Here is a 15,325-nt window from a genome sequence, read left to right on the forward strand (position 1 = left end):
AAGCTCCCATTTCCTTTAAATCTTTCTTTAGGACATCCTCCCACCCCAAACGCGGACAACCTGCTTTTCCTTTAGCCCTAGACGGTTGGCCGAAAAAGAACAATCTTTGATAATCCACAAATTTTAATTCGCTTGATCATCTCATGTTGGAAGTTACTCTTTTCTTCTCAGTACTTCACTTAAAAAAAAAAAAAAAAAAAACTCTAAAACTGGGATTTTTTGTTTTGGTGAGACTTCATCTAGAATTTTTGAGAGTCTAAGATTTCTAAGCATTTTCATACAAACGCCTCCTTGATGCAGGCTATTAAGCTTCACTACCAATTACTAAATAGAAAATTTTATTCACAATTTGTCGACCAGAGAAAAGAAATTTTCATCACGGAGTCGGATAGAATTAAATCAACTATTCACCAGATATATGTAAGATATATTTTATCAAAAACAACAAAAGTCATTTAGTAAATACGAACACAACAACAAAGGTTTTATGGCCTTTAAAAGGGGGAATTATGAAAGAAAACTTTAAAAATCCGATTATTGAACATTTAAGCTCTTTCAATTTAAAAATTTACTCATAAAATAAAGAGAAAAGAAAAACCAGAGATCGAAGGAGACAGCGAAAGAGAGTTCATTTAAATATACCATAACCCGACAACTCAAATCAGGTTATGCGAGTCTCCATAGACCTGCCAAAAAACAAACCCTCTCTAACTGTGGGAAGTCGAGTTTCTGGGACGAAATTCGACTCCTGTCAGTACCTAGTTTACATAATAACAAAGTAGGCTCCTAGAATAGTATTAAACAGTTGATAAATAAAAAATATGGTATTTTGTGTTTGCTTTTGGTTCTGCTTCTGTTAGTATGGTAAAAATTGCGGGGTTCAAAGGAGACTGTGACTCAAGCTTACAGGATTCTTGTAGATTGAGGTTATACCCTGATTTTTTTGTAATCAAACGGTTCGTGGTAACGCACTGTAAGTAAGGAGCGATGCGGCCTGATAGTAACTGAGACTCCTGCTATTGAAGTTATAGCTTGCTATTTTTTAATTTTAAGGAGAATGGGTTCATTTTCCCTTTGCAAGTCGACAGTTTTGCTATAAGATGAAATTCAACTTATCCATCTACTGGATAGTAACTTTGAAATTCGCTTTGCACATTTTCTAGATTAAAAAGCATGATAATGACTTGAGAGAGTAGGAAACTTTTTCTCTTTTTTGCGATTTCAGATCTTCCCTAAGAAAAATTGTATTTAAAATCATAATGCTGGCTCAGTGAATAGGGAGATCTGATCTTGTCACCGAAACGCACATCCCAGTGATTAGAAACAATTTATCAAAAGAAATTATAAATTTTGTGAAGAATGCAACTAGTTTGTGTTTTGCTATCTTAGTGTTTGTGGTTTTTTCTATGTTTTAACTAGTCTGAGTACAGGGTTGGATGCAGAATTTATGTTTGGGGTAGGATGGTTAATACAATTTTTAAAGTTAACCGGAAGGGGACGTATCTCTTTGCCCCACCCCCCTGGATCCTCCCCTGTTTGTGTGTACAAAATTTGGAATTGTTTGTTTTTTCCCTCTTCTTGTTGAAAAGTGGTTTGTGCCTTCTAAACCCAAAAATAGCAAGTGTAATGAATAGGTTTTATTAATTAGAGGCTAATGTTTTGATTTAGTTAGAAAATATTAACTTTATATTATTTATGAATAAAAATGAATAAAAAGGAATAGGTTATTTCTACATTGGTTATTTTTATAGTCCATTAGATTTTTTTTTTTTGCTTCTCGTGGCATCCCTTTAAACCATGCATCCGAATCGAACCGATTCTCGAAGATTGAACCATTCGACGTAGTTTGAAAAACTGCAGTTAGGAGAAATATGTGGGGTATTAAATAAATACCCCAAATATGTTACATTCATATTGTAATATGATATTTATATTTATATTATTATTCATATTTATTATATTTATTATTTATCATATTTATCACATATTTATCATATTTATTATTCATATTATATTTTTTTTTCAGAATATTTTAGGGGACATCTTTTTATCTATATCTTCTGTATCTTTTAGGTAGCACCATTGGGTGCATTAGGTCATGAATATGTATCCTTTTTTTCTTGCTGCAACTGATTTCATATAACAATTGTTCTAAGTTTTGCTCCACGCGTTACTAGTACTGTGTTTTATGTGGGACAGTCATCTTGTCAAAAGCAGTCTTTGGTTTTAACTCCGCAACTAAGCATTTATGCTTACGGGCGTCCAAAAGAGAGGAGGGTTGCGACGGGTGTTAGCCCCTTCTGGAATAGTGAAACAAAAAGCCTTTTGTTCTAAAATTTGCGCTCGTCGACTCGCCCCTTCGTGAAAGATGTTGCTTTGTGGAATCAGACAAATTCTTCGAATTTTTTCACCGCGTTTCAATAGTTTTGCTGCTATTTTTTCTGTGTTTCTGCCCCACTGCTATGAATATCATTATTCGTATTGTTACTGTAACTGTTATTGTTATCAATTTTGCTGTAGTTAAGATTAGGCTTCGTAATAGTACTGCCAGTTTTGTTACTATTTTCATTTTTCATCATCGCTTTAACTAGCTGTATCATTCGACACATTTTGTCTAATTCATTGTTTCTTAAGAAGGGGCCCCAATTAGGGTGGGGACCATTTTCTCCCTATAATTTTTGTCCTAGTCCCTTTAGATTCCAAAAAAACCTTCTTTTTTGAAATTCCATTTGAAAAATATCTTTTTTATTTATTTTCATTGGTGACAGAGCAAGAGGACAGCACAGCCTTGCCAAACCTGTATTTTATATCCATAAAGTAAACTTTTTTGCTTATTAAACAGCAACAGTATTACAGAAAAATTTATCATTATAATTGTCATATTATAATTTTTGTTTTATCAAAAATATAAGACCTATTCATTTTTAACTTTGGTAGTAATAGAAACTGAAATATGAAACGAGCAATATTTGAGAGACAAAATTAAACTTAAAAAACCTCTAAACTATTGTTTTTGCAAGTGTTAGCCACAATCATTTGTCCCCTGTATTTTCCCCCTCCCTCTAGATTAAAAAACACCTTTTTTTGGTGAAGCGTATTTTTTATTGAAACCTGTTTTTTTTTGGAATTTCATTTTTGGATTTCAATAACTAAGAAAGGAATAAGTTTTTATTTTTCTCAAAAAAACATCAGTAACATTATAATTATATGTACAATATTTGCAAAGAGATGTGTTAAATATATTTTGTATGTATTATTAAATAGAAATGTGCTTTATCAATGTCTTTTATTAATGCATATAATAAGCTGAAAATAAAAGACGAACTTTGGCCAAAAGTAACCCAAAATTGATTTTTTGAAACCAAATCAGGTTGAAATAAAAAATAAGCTATAGGAATTTCTATGGCGCAAAACCCTGTATATGAAACTTAAAGTCTCCTGGCTTGAACAACAAGGCAAATCAAAGAACTGTTGTGTCGTCTTTTTTCCTTTTTTCTTCCTCCACTGCTAGTGCGGCGCTGATACATAATAGAGAACTTTTTAAGGGCTCATTTTGAAGGAGATTGCTACATCTACATGCTTTTTTTTTTTATTAAAAAAACACAATATTTAAAATAAAATATTAAGAAGGATCCACCTATTTCTTTTACCATTGTTGCTGGTTTTTAACGCAATTGTAGGCTGATTTTAAATAAGGCTAGTTTAAAAAAACATTATGCCTTACTACGAAGCTTCAACCTTTCTATTTTCTTTTTTTAAGGTCATCAAAGGAGAGAGGGCCTAGTTAATGATTGTATTTTTACCCAATCATAAGTTGATATTTATAGGGGTGTCCTAATTTTTAAAATCACTCAAAAGTGAAGGGGCACTAATATCCGCCTCTTCGAGTTTTTTTGGTAGGCCTGACACTGGTCTACTATTTTTACTTCTAGAGGATTGTAGGTGGCTATATAGGCTATGTCTACTTCACTACTAGGCAAGTACTTCATTTACATCTAATGCATATTACTACATTTGACAAGTCTTTAGCATTTGGCAAAAAAACGTTAGCAAAATAATGGAAGTCCTTTTTGAGATAAATGTTAGATAATTTTCCGAAATCAATTAAGAAAACAATTTCTATTCATTTGAAGGATCTCTCACGGTCCTTTTGGGTCTAAAAATGTACCATATGAGACTTCAAGCTAATTAATCCATTTAGGCTTTAAGCTTCAAAAGTTTAAATTTTTTTCCAGGGTAATCTTGTCTGCGATTCATTTGCTATTTATTAAGTTTACTATATCTTTGCTTTTCGTATATTCAATTCATTTAATACATTATTATTAGTTAAGAAAAAAAATCCGAAAATAGAATTTTAGAATTTCAGGAAATATAAAAACAAGATGTGCAGAAACACTCATTCGTTTTCCGTAAACATCGCATTCTCGAACAGGGGAATTTATCTTTGGGGGAAGTGGGGTTTGCACTGAAAGTCAAACTTTGAAACTTCCCCCTCTCCTTTAAGTACCACTTTTATTGACTACTTGTTCTGAGTCAGATCATTATTTTTAAAGTATATCAAGATAAGCCAGCAATATCCTCAAATTTATCTTTAATATTCGGTTTATTAGACTTAATTTGCATTTTGGAACCATCATAAATAATCTGCTCTAAGAAAAACCTTGGAACATTTTTTCACATATCTACGGAAGATTTTTCACATATGTTTTCGCACCTTACTTCTACTTACCTCAATTCAATATACTATAGTATTATTACTAATACTGGGCAGTATTATCACTATTAATACTACCAAGGCTAGCTATCTAGTTGGATCGATTTTCTCGTTACCTAACATCACCTCTTTAGCCCCATTTATTCCTAGTCTAAGTGACTTTGTCTTCTTAACATTAATTTTCAAAACATATTAATTTCAAACTCTCAAAACTGTCAAAAAATCACTCATTATGCTAATGTTTTCGGAGGAAATTTTACGGGGGGCGGGTTTTTTACTCTCTGGAGAGGGCTTTACGGGATGTAGTTTACGTGGGAGAAATTTATATGCATGAGTTTCCTCTGAGAGGGGAGAAGGGAATATTTAATGGAGGGTGAGTCAAATTTATGGGCGTTATTTGAAAAATGATTAGAATACAAAAATGAACAGATTTTGATCAGAATGAACAGATTTTATTGTTAACGAACATAACTCTGAAACACTTTAAGTGCACAAGACATCAATTGTTCTATGGCTACGCCTATGATGATTCCACCTAAAAAAAAGAACTGTAATAATTTTTTTTCAAATTCACAAAGAAATTGCACCATCTATAACAACACTAGAGATTCTTATTATTTTATTAAATAAATGAGTCCCAATGTCAAGCAGATTATTCAAGGGTTGTAGGTTATACCCTGGGGGACATGTACAGTTTGTATAGACTGGGTGGTCGTATATACTTCGAAGGGTGCTCATTGGATTGGTAGTCAGAATTTCTGGTGCTCTTTTTAAGAGTCAAAGTAATCTCTCTCTCTCTCTCTCTCTCTGTTTCACTTTCTCTCTCCTTCATTGGTCATCAGCGGGGTTTTACTTTGAATAACCTGAATTTCGATTTTTTTTTCGTCCTTGCTAAATACTTCTTTTGTTAAGACAAAACTAAAAACAGACGCAATTGTATCTATGCAAATCGTTCATCTTATCTAAGAAAAATAAAGTTATGTTAAAAAAAAAAAGAGTGGATCTTGATCAAGGTAGTATCCAAGATTTTTCAGCGGTGGTTTTCAGAGAACAAATGTAGTCTCAGGTCACAGCGCCCTTTTGCAATCAAGCAACTAACTGAACAAATAGGAATGAAGGGTAGAAAAAAATGAAAATCTTCAAAATAAAAAAATACATTTATAAAAAATCGCGAAAAGGTATGAAAAACAAAAGAGTAAAGCCAAAAAAAAAACAGGCACTGATCAAAAATTTATTTGATACGTGTCTTTTATCTTCTAAGGAGAAGATGTGCTTTATCTTTTATTTTATCTTTTATGTTCATGTGTCACATGACACATGAACCCCTCATATGGGTAATAATTTCTGCTCGTTTTAAGTTTTAATACTGCTCCTTACTTCCAGCTGAAAAAAACTTTTTCATATTTATTTTTTCATTGTTTTTTTTTTAATAATGCCAGTAAATCCTGCGCTCCCCTTCATGGAAATTTTCTTCCCCATGGCAAATTCCTCGTTGGAAAGTTCCCCCAGCAAATCCCCCTCTTCTCAACCCCTCCCCCCCAACCAAAAAATCCTCCTGAAAACGCCTGTACACTTCCCAATAACCATTACTATATGCAAGCACTGGTCAAAGTTTGTAACTTGTAGCCCCTCCCACGGGGACTGTGGGGGAGTAAGTCGTCCCCAAAGACATAGTTACAAGGTTTTTCAACTACGCTGAATAAAATGGCTATCCCATAATTTTGATCTGGTGACTTTGGGAAAATAATTAGCGTGGGAGGGGGCCTAAGTGCCCTCCATTTTTTGGTCACTTAAAAAGGGCACTAGAACTTTTCATTTCCGTTAGAATGAGCCCTCTTGCAACATTCTAGGACAACTGGGTCGATACGATCACCCCTGGAAAAAAACAAAAAAAAAAAAACAAACAAACAAATAAATAAACACGCATCCGTGATCTGCCTTCTGGCAAAAAATACAAAATTCCACATTTTTGTAGATAGGAGCTTGAAACTTCTACAGTAGGGTTCTCTGTACGCTGAATCTTATAGTGTGATTTTTGTTAAGATTCTATGACTTTTAGGGGGTGTTTTCCCCTATTTTCTAAAAGACCGCAAATTTTCTCAGGCTCGTAACTTTTGATGGGTAAGACTAAACTTGATGAAACTTATATATTTAAAATCAGCATTAAAATGCGATTCTTTTAATGTAGCTACTGGTATCCAAATTCCATTCTTTAGAGTTTTGGTTACTATTGAGCCGGGTCGCTCCGTACTACAGTTCGTTACCTGTTTGATTTAATTATTTTTGGTTTGTTTCAAACCAAGGCACTTTGCATCGAAGGATTTGTCGTAGAAACTTCAAAAGAGCTTATTCGATTGAACATTTCAAGGACTAGTGCACTTTTTAATAGTCAAAAGTGATTGTAGGGCAATTAAGACCCCTTCCACGCCCTCTAATTCCCCAAATAGATACAATCAAAACTTTGAGGTAGATTGATTTTAAGATGAGGATGAAAACTGACCACAGGTCCCACGGCAAAGGTTGGAGTTATGCCCTGAGAGCATATAGGTTTTTTTGTCGAGAGTTTTTTCGTAGAAACTTCAAAGATGGCTCATTCAATTGAAAATTGAAAGGACTAGTACCCTTTCTAATGATCGATAGTGAGAGGAGGGAAAATACCCCCCCCCACATCTATATATTCTACAAACACTGCCGATGGAAATTTTGAGATAGTCGTTTGTTCAACGTATCTGAAAGGCCCGGGAAATTGTGTCTTTGAGGATGACAACCCCCCACACTACCAAGGCAAGGGTTGTAAGTTACACCCTGGGGGCATATAAGGTTTTTTATAGAAAGCATGGGCATATAAACTTCAAAGGGGGCTCATTGGACTGTTAATCAAAGCTCTAGTGCGCTTTTTAAGAGTCAAAGTGATCGTAGGGTATTTACCCCCTCATCCACACGCACAAGTTTTATTATCTTAAAATGCATCTCATAGAAATGCATCTCATAGAAATTTTGAGAGTATTTTTATTCAAAATAGTCCAAAGATAATATAACAAGATTTTTGGGGTTGATACAAACCAACAGAGCCTGGAGGTGAGGGTTGTTAGTTACGCAGTGGGAGCCTTTGAGGTTTTTATGGGAGGGATGGTTATTTAAATTTAGAAGAGACTCGTTTGGTTGAAAATTGGAAATTCTAGTTCCTTTTTAAGAGTTAAAAGTAACATAGAGCATTTAGCCCCACCCCCTCTCCAACAACCAATGTTATTTCACCAGCACCATCTAATTGAAATTATGAGATAATAATGTTGTTCAAAATAGTCCAAAGAACATATGATAATTCCTCTAGGGTTGACACAACCCCCTGCGACTTAGAGATAGGGCTATAAGTTTTGCCATTAAGGCTTATAAAATATTGATCAAATGGGCGGCCGTATATACTTCAAATGGGGCTCATTTACTTTGAAATTAGAAGTTATTCTGCCCATTTTAAGAATCAAAAGTAATTTGAGAGCAACTAGCCCCCCTCCATGCACATCATTTCCTTTAACGTCTTATATCAAAATTTGAAAAAAAATATACATTTGAGGGCAGGGGTTGTACAGCTTTCAGGGCAGGGGTTGTAAGTTATGTCCTGGGGGCATATAAGGTAGCTATTGAAAGTGATGTCGTATATGCTTTTGAAGGGACTCATTGGATAAGAAGTTCTGGTGCCCTTTTTAAAAGTCAAAGTGATCAAAGTGCAGCCCCCCCCCCCGTCCACAAACACGTCGTGTTATCCCGAGATGTATCTTATGTAAATTTTTAATATAAAAAAATGCTTTCAGGGTTAATACAAACCACCAGAGCCTAAGGGTGACGGTTGTAAGTTATGCTCATCGGGCATTTAAGGTTCTTATGGAAGGAATGGTTGTATAAGCTTTAGAGGCGGCTCGTTTGGTTGAAATTAGGAGTTCTAGTTCCCTTTTAAGAGTCAAAAGTGATGGAGGTCAACTAGCCCCAACCGCTACTCTTCTCACCAAACGCATCTGATTGAAATTTACTATTGTAATTTTGTTTGAAATAGTCCAGTGAAAATATAACAATGTCTCCAGAGTTGATACAACCCCCAAGATCCCCAGGCTAGGGTTTTAAGTTGAACCCCGGGAGCATATAGGGTTTTTAAAACTCAGTGGTCGAATTAAATTCAGATGGGTCTCATTTGTTATTAAATTGAAAATTAAAGTGCTCTTTTTAAGAGTCATGTTATGTGTCTGGGGGTTGTAAAAAAGGTGTAACTCGGGGAGGACAGTATATTAATTTGGAATTTCAGAAAATGATATGGGATATGATCAATTGATCAAAAAGGCAATATTTACAGGCTACTACTACTACAACAACTACTGCTGTTTCTACTCCTACCAGAAGTACAATTACTACTACCTAACTACTACTTCTCTAGAGAGCAATACTAAGGCTGAGGATATTGAAAAAAATATCTAGGAAAACGCTGAGGGGAAAGTCGAATTAATTCAAAACTTATTATGTGTATACAGATTGCTGATATGGGGGTATCAGCATCATGCAGGCGTATCCTACTACTACTAGATACTTGTACAATCAAAGCTACATGTATGAAGGTGAAAATTTGAAAGAATACTGAGGGGGAACTTGAACTAAATCAAAACACACTATGTCGACATAAATCGTCAAAAGGACGTATCTCAAGAATTGATTTGGGTATTAAGTTGGAACTCTCGTAGAATACTTAAGGGGGAAGATCAATTGAACAAAAGGGAATATGTACGCACTACTACTGCAGCAACATTTACTAGCTATGCCACTACTATTACCATTGCTTCAACTACTACTTTGATACAGCTATTTTGTTCAGCATAGTAGAAGGATCCAGAATCTTTAGGGATATTGGGCATATTCACCCCCCACAATTATGTAATTGGACCATTATGTTTTAAAACTAAACGTTACTTTAAACTCAACAAAAAGGGATTGTGCTTATGGTTGCCATTAAGACATCTGTTAATTTTTGCTTGTTTCAAGTTTGACTCAACTTTTTATTATAATTTCTATTCGTTTTGAGTTTCATTTATTTATTGATAGTGATTTGAGGTAGTTTAACGCTTTGAATATTATTTGAATCCATTCCTGCTCATTTTTTGCTTAATAGAACTCTTGAAATTTCTTAAATAAAATTATCTTGCGATGAGTTTTTCATATTAATAATTAGTAAAGACAGTAGGAGAAGTGAAGATGTTAAAAATAGAATAGTCAAGACTCAGGGTGTTTTTTCACATTAAAAATAAAGTTTGGAATGTCTTAAACCAAGTTTTAAACTAAGATTAGAATTTTGGAAGTTCAAAGTCTAATAAAGCATGGACGCTCCAAAAAGCAGGTGAAGATTTGCTAGATGTTTTCCAGAGAAATTGCCTACAGATTGTTTTGGTTACCAAGATGACCGATGTTTAAACAGTAGGCTGAACAAAAAATGCTGTTCAGTCCCGCTTTCTTGGGCTTCAATGAATAAAGGTTAAAATTGCTAGTGCAAGTTTTGCGGATAAAGGATGACATATTACCGAATATTGTCATTTTTGGCAAACAGTCTAGGGCTAAAGGGAAAGCAGGTCGTCCGCGGTTGGGATAGGAGGATTAAATAGGGCACTAGCCCTTTAAATTTCCAATCGAATAATTTTTTTTCGAAATTTCTGCGACAACAAATATCAATCTCAAAATTTCTATCAGTTGAATTTCGGGTAAATACGAAGTGATGAGGGGGGTATCTGCCCTTCGATCACTTTGAATGTTAAAGAGAGCACTAGAATTTCCGCTTACCAATCTAATGAACACCGTCCAAATTTTATACGACCACCTTTTAAATGAAAACCTTATATGCCCCAAGGACATAACTTACAGCCATTGTCCTGAGGACTGTGGAGGTGGAGGGCGCTATCCCTAAAGACATAATTTTAGGATCTCAAAATTTTGATGGGAGGTGTTTTGGGAAATGGTTGGTATGGAAGGGGTTTTTTGACATCCAATTGCTTTCGGCTATTAAAAATCGTAGTATCGTTGATATCGAAGTATCTACAACTCCTTCGATATGAAGTGCTTTGATCTCAAGAAAAGAAAAATAATATATTGTGCAAACATCTCCCTTTACTTAGGCAGCGCTATTTCGCTGCCTATGAAAAGGATAAAGAAGTTTTGAAAAAAGTGGACTAAGATGACCAATTGATTGCAATAAATATCTTATGAAGGACCCCTTACATCACGTGACTAGACCACTTTTGACCAAACTTCTAAGCCAACATTCTATCACTAGAAAAGAAGCAACTTCTTCAGCCAGAGTTGCCACCCTATTGAACTAACCTTTAGAAGATAGTATCCAATGAATCCACTCACATACTTAAGTGCAAAATTGACAAAGAGTGGCCACATTTATGATTTCTGTTCAATTCACAAAGCCTTTCCATGAAAGATAAAAGTACTTTATATTATGGTGTTTGAATTATAATTAAGCATATACTATAGTAAGTATATAAGTAGTAATTATAATAATATAAATATATATTATAGTCATTTGCAGAATTTAAAAGTGTATGCTTAAAGAGGTAAACCACAAAATGTTTACCTTAAATACCAAAGATTTTACTACCATTTACTCTTCCTATATGTAGGTATATATCATTGTCCATCATAAATGAAACCAAAATGGTATAAGGACAAGCAAATATCATACAAAAAATGAATTGCACATACTAGCTAGGATATGTCAGTAACTATAACACAACTAGAAAATTTGAACTTTAACACAACTAGTAGGCTAAACCATACAATTTCATAAAACTCTTTGCAAGAAAAGTCTTTAAGAAATTAACATTTCTTTTTTCGCAAGTTTATTGAAGCGACGTATTATGCCCCCCCCCTTCAAAAGAGAATCCGGGATCCTCTCCTGAACGTGACTTCCAAAAGTCTTATATCGACACCGTACAAAAGGAAAGAAAGTCTCTTTAGAAAAGTATCGGAATTGAGACTTCCAAATACAATCGAGATTAGGCTTGGAATCAGAAAAGTAGCACCACCGTCCCACCGCTAGTTGACACCCAGCCTCCTCTCCTAGAAGTGCCTCTTTATGAAAAACTAAACTTGCTGGTTGACGTTTATTTTCGTTCTCAAGTCTCCATTCTTTCGAAATTCGTTCTCAAGTAAATTTTTCGAGGTCCCGAAACTCGATCTTGGTGTAAATGCTCTTCCTAAAAATGAATATTTTGATAAAAGTAGCTGGCCATACAAACCAAAAGAAACGGCAATGCCCTCTGCCTATTCGACCAGGAATCCAAAGAAATCCAAAATTTCTGTTATTGTCTTTCTTTTCTATTTTCTTTTCCTTTTCTTTATTAGGAGAATGAAGATGATTATCATTTAATCCATAAAGGATCAAAACGACCTAAAAGGATCTCATCATATGTTGTTGTTTTTAGATATTAAAGTGACTGTTAATCTGATTCTAAAGGCTAAGCCAACACTGGGAGAAAGTTTTACTGGTGTCATGACATTCTAGATGCGTCTATAAAATTGTATAGTAATTCCTGATAATAAAGAAAAAGAGCTAGGAAGGAAACGGTTGGAATCTCCGGTAAAAGCTTAATTACATTTGTTTTACTGTACATCATTGTATTTCGTGCGGGACCAAAAGCAGAGGCCTCCCTTGGCCTCTACTGTATACTTAATTCCCATTTGCCGCAATCTTGTCCCAGCTCTTCAGCAAACGTGAGCCAGCAGCTCACCAACGGGGTTAGGGTCGTCTTTGAGTTGTTCACCAATTCTTCAATTGCCCACAGGGTCGCCTACGCCAACATGGCAAAGGAACATTTAGAAGCTGTTAATAGATGATGTGGTCATCTGATTTTCTCAGGACACGGCCGAGCCAGCAAAGTCTTCTCAATTTGATAATGGTGGCGGTGGGCTCGTTGTTACAGCAGCGGTGGCGCACATCAATATTTGAGATAATGTCTGAATATCGTATCCTCCAAATTTTAACAGACAGCCAAGGTCAGAGACATGAATATCTTGCAGATGAAGCGCCTTCAGGGTCCCGACTGCATAGACGAGATCAGATCTAATAGTCGCTTTATACACACGTTTGTTTTGCTGTGCCTGGCATGAGCGTTTTAATTAACTAATATAACTTTCTTACTTGATTCCGAAAAGTGTAAGTGATCCTTTCCTGGACGCAATAAATGTTACATTGTTGAGTTCAAATTTGGCAGTCTTGTGTTCAAAGCATAGTCATTTCTAAGTCAGGTTTTGTCCCATCAACTAAAGTAATAAATTCATCTTTTTGGTTGAGGGCCAGCCTTGGCACTAGAGGATCGAATATAGCCTTGTCCTTCAATTCTTCCATCCAAGGAAAGATTGACAATGGACGTCATATTAATCAAAATCTTAAGGGGATCGGTGTTAAATGTGCTCAAACTTACATAGTTTTTTTTTTCTGCAGATCCAATGGGGTTGCTAGAATGATTGAAGAAGATCAGCAGAAGATTGAAGAAGATCAGCAGTAGTAACCATTTTTGTTAGTCTAACGTTGATGATTCTTCGGCGGAAAGGGGCTTAAATGCTTTTAGATCATTTATGTCAAGCGCTTCTGATACCCAAGACTCATAATCATATACGTTTGAGCTTTCTATATATTCTGAGACTCCTGGATACTGTCATTTTAATTGGGTTAATATGATGCTCAAAGAAAAGATTTTCGTCATGCCTAGGAATCGAACGTATCGATCTTCAGGCCTACTTAGAGAACCTCTTGATACGTATATTTCATTTAAGTCAGGGCAAACCTATGAGACTATGGAGAAAATGAGAAACATGACTTTCAGACATTTAAGGTAAAATAATTGGCATCAAACCGCTGGAAACCTCTTTCAAAATGGGCTATCATCTTGGCAAAGCTGGTTTTCATCTACCAGCTTTGCCAAGAGTACTGTCATCAGCAAAAGCAATAAGCGCATCCGGTAAGGACGAACTCCTGTCATAATTAGTGACGGAGGCTGGTTGACAAAGACAACAGAAAATGGTAGGTTTTAAATTTTTAATCACATTAATAAGGTTATTGACGTAGATTAAAAAAAGCATTAGCCCCGTGACAGATCCTTGTGGAACATTAAATTGTATTCCAAAAGAGTTGGAAAAGTGTGGATCAACCGAGATGACTCGATTAGATAAATATGATAGAAACCAAGAATAAGAATTCTCTCTTATACCAATATGGGACAGTTTCCAAAGAAGAATCTGATGTGTTAATGAGATGAATGCTTTTCAAACATCGAGAAAAAGAGCAGCAGGTATCTGACAAAAGAGCTGAATGCGAATAATTCTAGAAAGTTGCGGAGGCCTGTGTCTAAGATGACGCGGGTTCGAATCCCAGTGTACCCAATTCTTCAGTTTAGGACGGGAGTCAGTGACGTGACCCTGTAAGCTTAGCCAGAGTCGACCCAGCTCTAAATGGGTACCTGGAAAAATCTGGGGAAGGTAAACAGGAAGGTTGTGCGAAAGCACAGGATGGCTGGCCCCCAACCCCCCATTGCACTTCCTGGCTGAAGGGCCAAGAAACGTAGATCAGCACCGCCGGTACGGACTGTAAAGTCTAATGCCGTATCCTTTACCTTTTTTTTACCAGTTGAGTGCTTCGCCCTAAAACCAAACTAAAAATCCTGAAAAAGTGATTAGGATTAAGAAAATCAAGAAGTCGAGAAATCATAGCCTTTTCAAAATTTTTACTAAACACTGATCAAAGAGATATGGGACGATAATTTGCAAGATCATTCCTTGATCCACCTTTAAAGAGAATGATAACATGAGCAAACTTTAAAGCAATTGGGAAGACACCATTTTCAAAAGAAAAATTGACAAGTCTCATGAGGACAGAAACGTTGACAGGAAGAATGAACTTGACAACATTAGTCAGAATGCGGCCAGGGCCAAAAGATAAAGCACCCCTCAAACCATTGACAATTCTGGCTATTATCAATTCAAAAATTATCAATTCAAAAATTAAACTGTGTTAAAGACATGCTTGTATAAAGAATTTCGAATTTGAAATTTAATGCCCAGATTATACCTAATTCTTTAAGAATGGCCCCATAATCACAAAGGACGCAGAATAAATAGTTGTAATTACCGAAAATACCTTAGCGTAAAGAACGAAGCCTTGTGGAAAAGACAGACCCCCTCATATGCGTAATAATTTCTGTTCGTTTTATGTTTTAATGCTGCTCCTTAATTCCAGCTGAATAAACCGTTTTTTATGTTATTTTCTCATTGTTTTTTTTTAACAATTCATGAAAATTCTCTTCCTTCATGATATATTCCTCCATGGAAAGATCCTCCCACGTACCCCCCCTCAACGGAGGGGGAAAAGTCCCCCCGAAAATGTCAGTACACTTCCAAATAATCATTACTACATGCAAACAATGTTCAAAGTTTGCAACTTACAGCCCCTCCTCCGAAGACTGTGGGGGATTAAGTCCTCCCGAAGGACATAATTATTAGATTTTTGAACTATATTGAACAAAATGGCTATCCCAAAATTTGGATCTGGTGACTTTGGGAAAAAAGAGCATGGGAGGG

The 15,325-nt window shown here is 35.5% G+C and overlaps 1 long non-coding RNA gene across 3 annotated transcripts in view; it reads right to left on the reverse strand.

Annotated features, from left to right (window-relative positions):
- Positions 1–5,144: 5,144 nt before the first annotated feature.
- The window catches only part of LOC136029416 (uncharacterized), a 59,440-nt gene continuing 49,259 nt past the window's right edge, over positions 5,145–15,325 (reverse strand). For all 3 annotated transcript variants that reach the window (XR_010618027.1, XR_010618028.1, XR_010618029.1), the window contains exon 3: positions 5,145–5,249. This is a non-coding gene — a long non-coding RNA (uncharacterized LOC136029416). The remainder of the gene's footprint in view (positions 5,250–15,325) is intronic.

This window comes from Artemia franciscana, chromosome 7, assembly GCF_032884065.1.
Source record: "Artemia franciscana chromosome 7, ASM3288406v1, whole genome shotgun sequence".
Lineage (NCBI taxonomy): Eukaryota > Metazoa > Arthropoda > Branchiopoda > Anostraca > Artemiidae > Artemia > Artemia franciscana.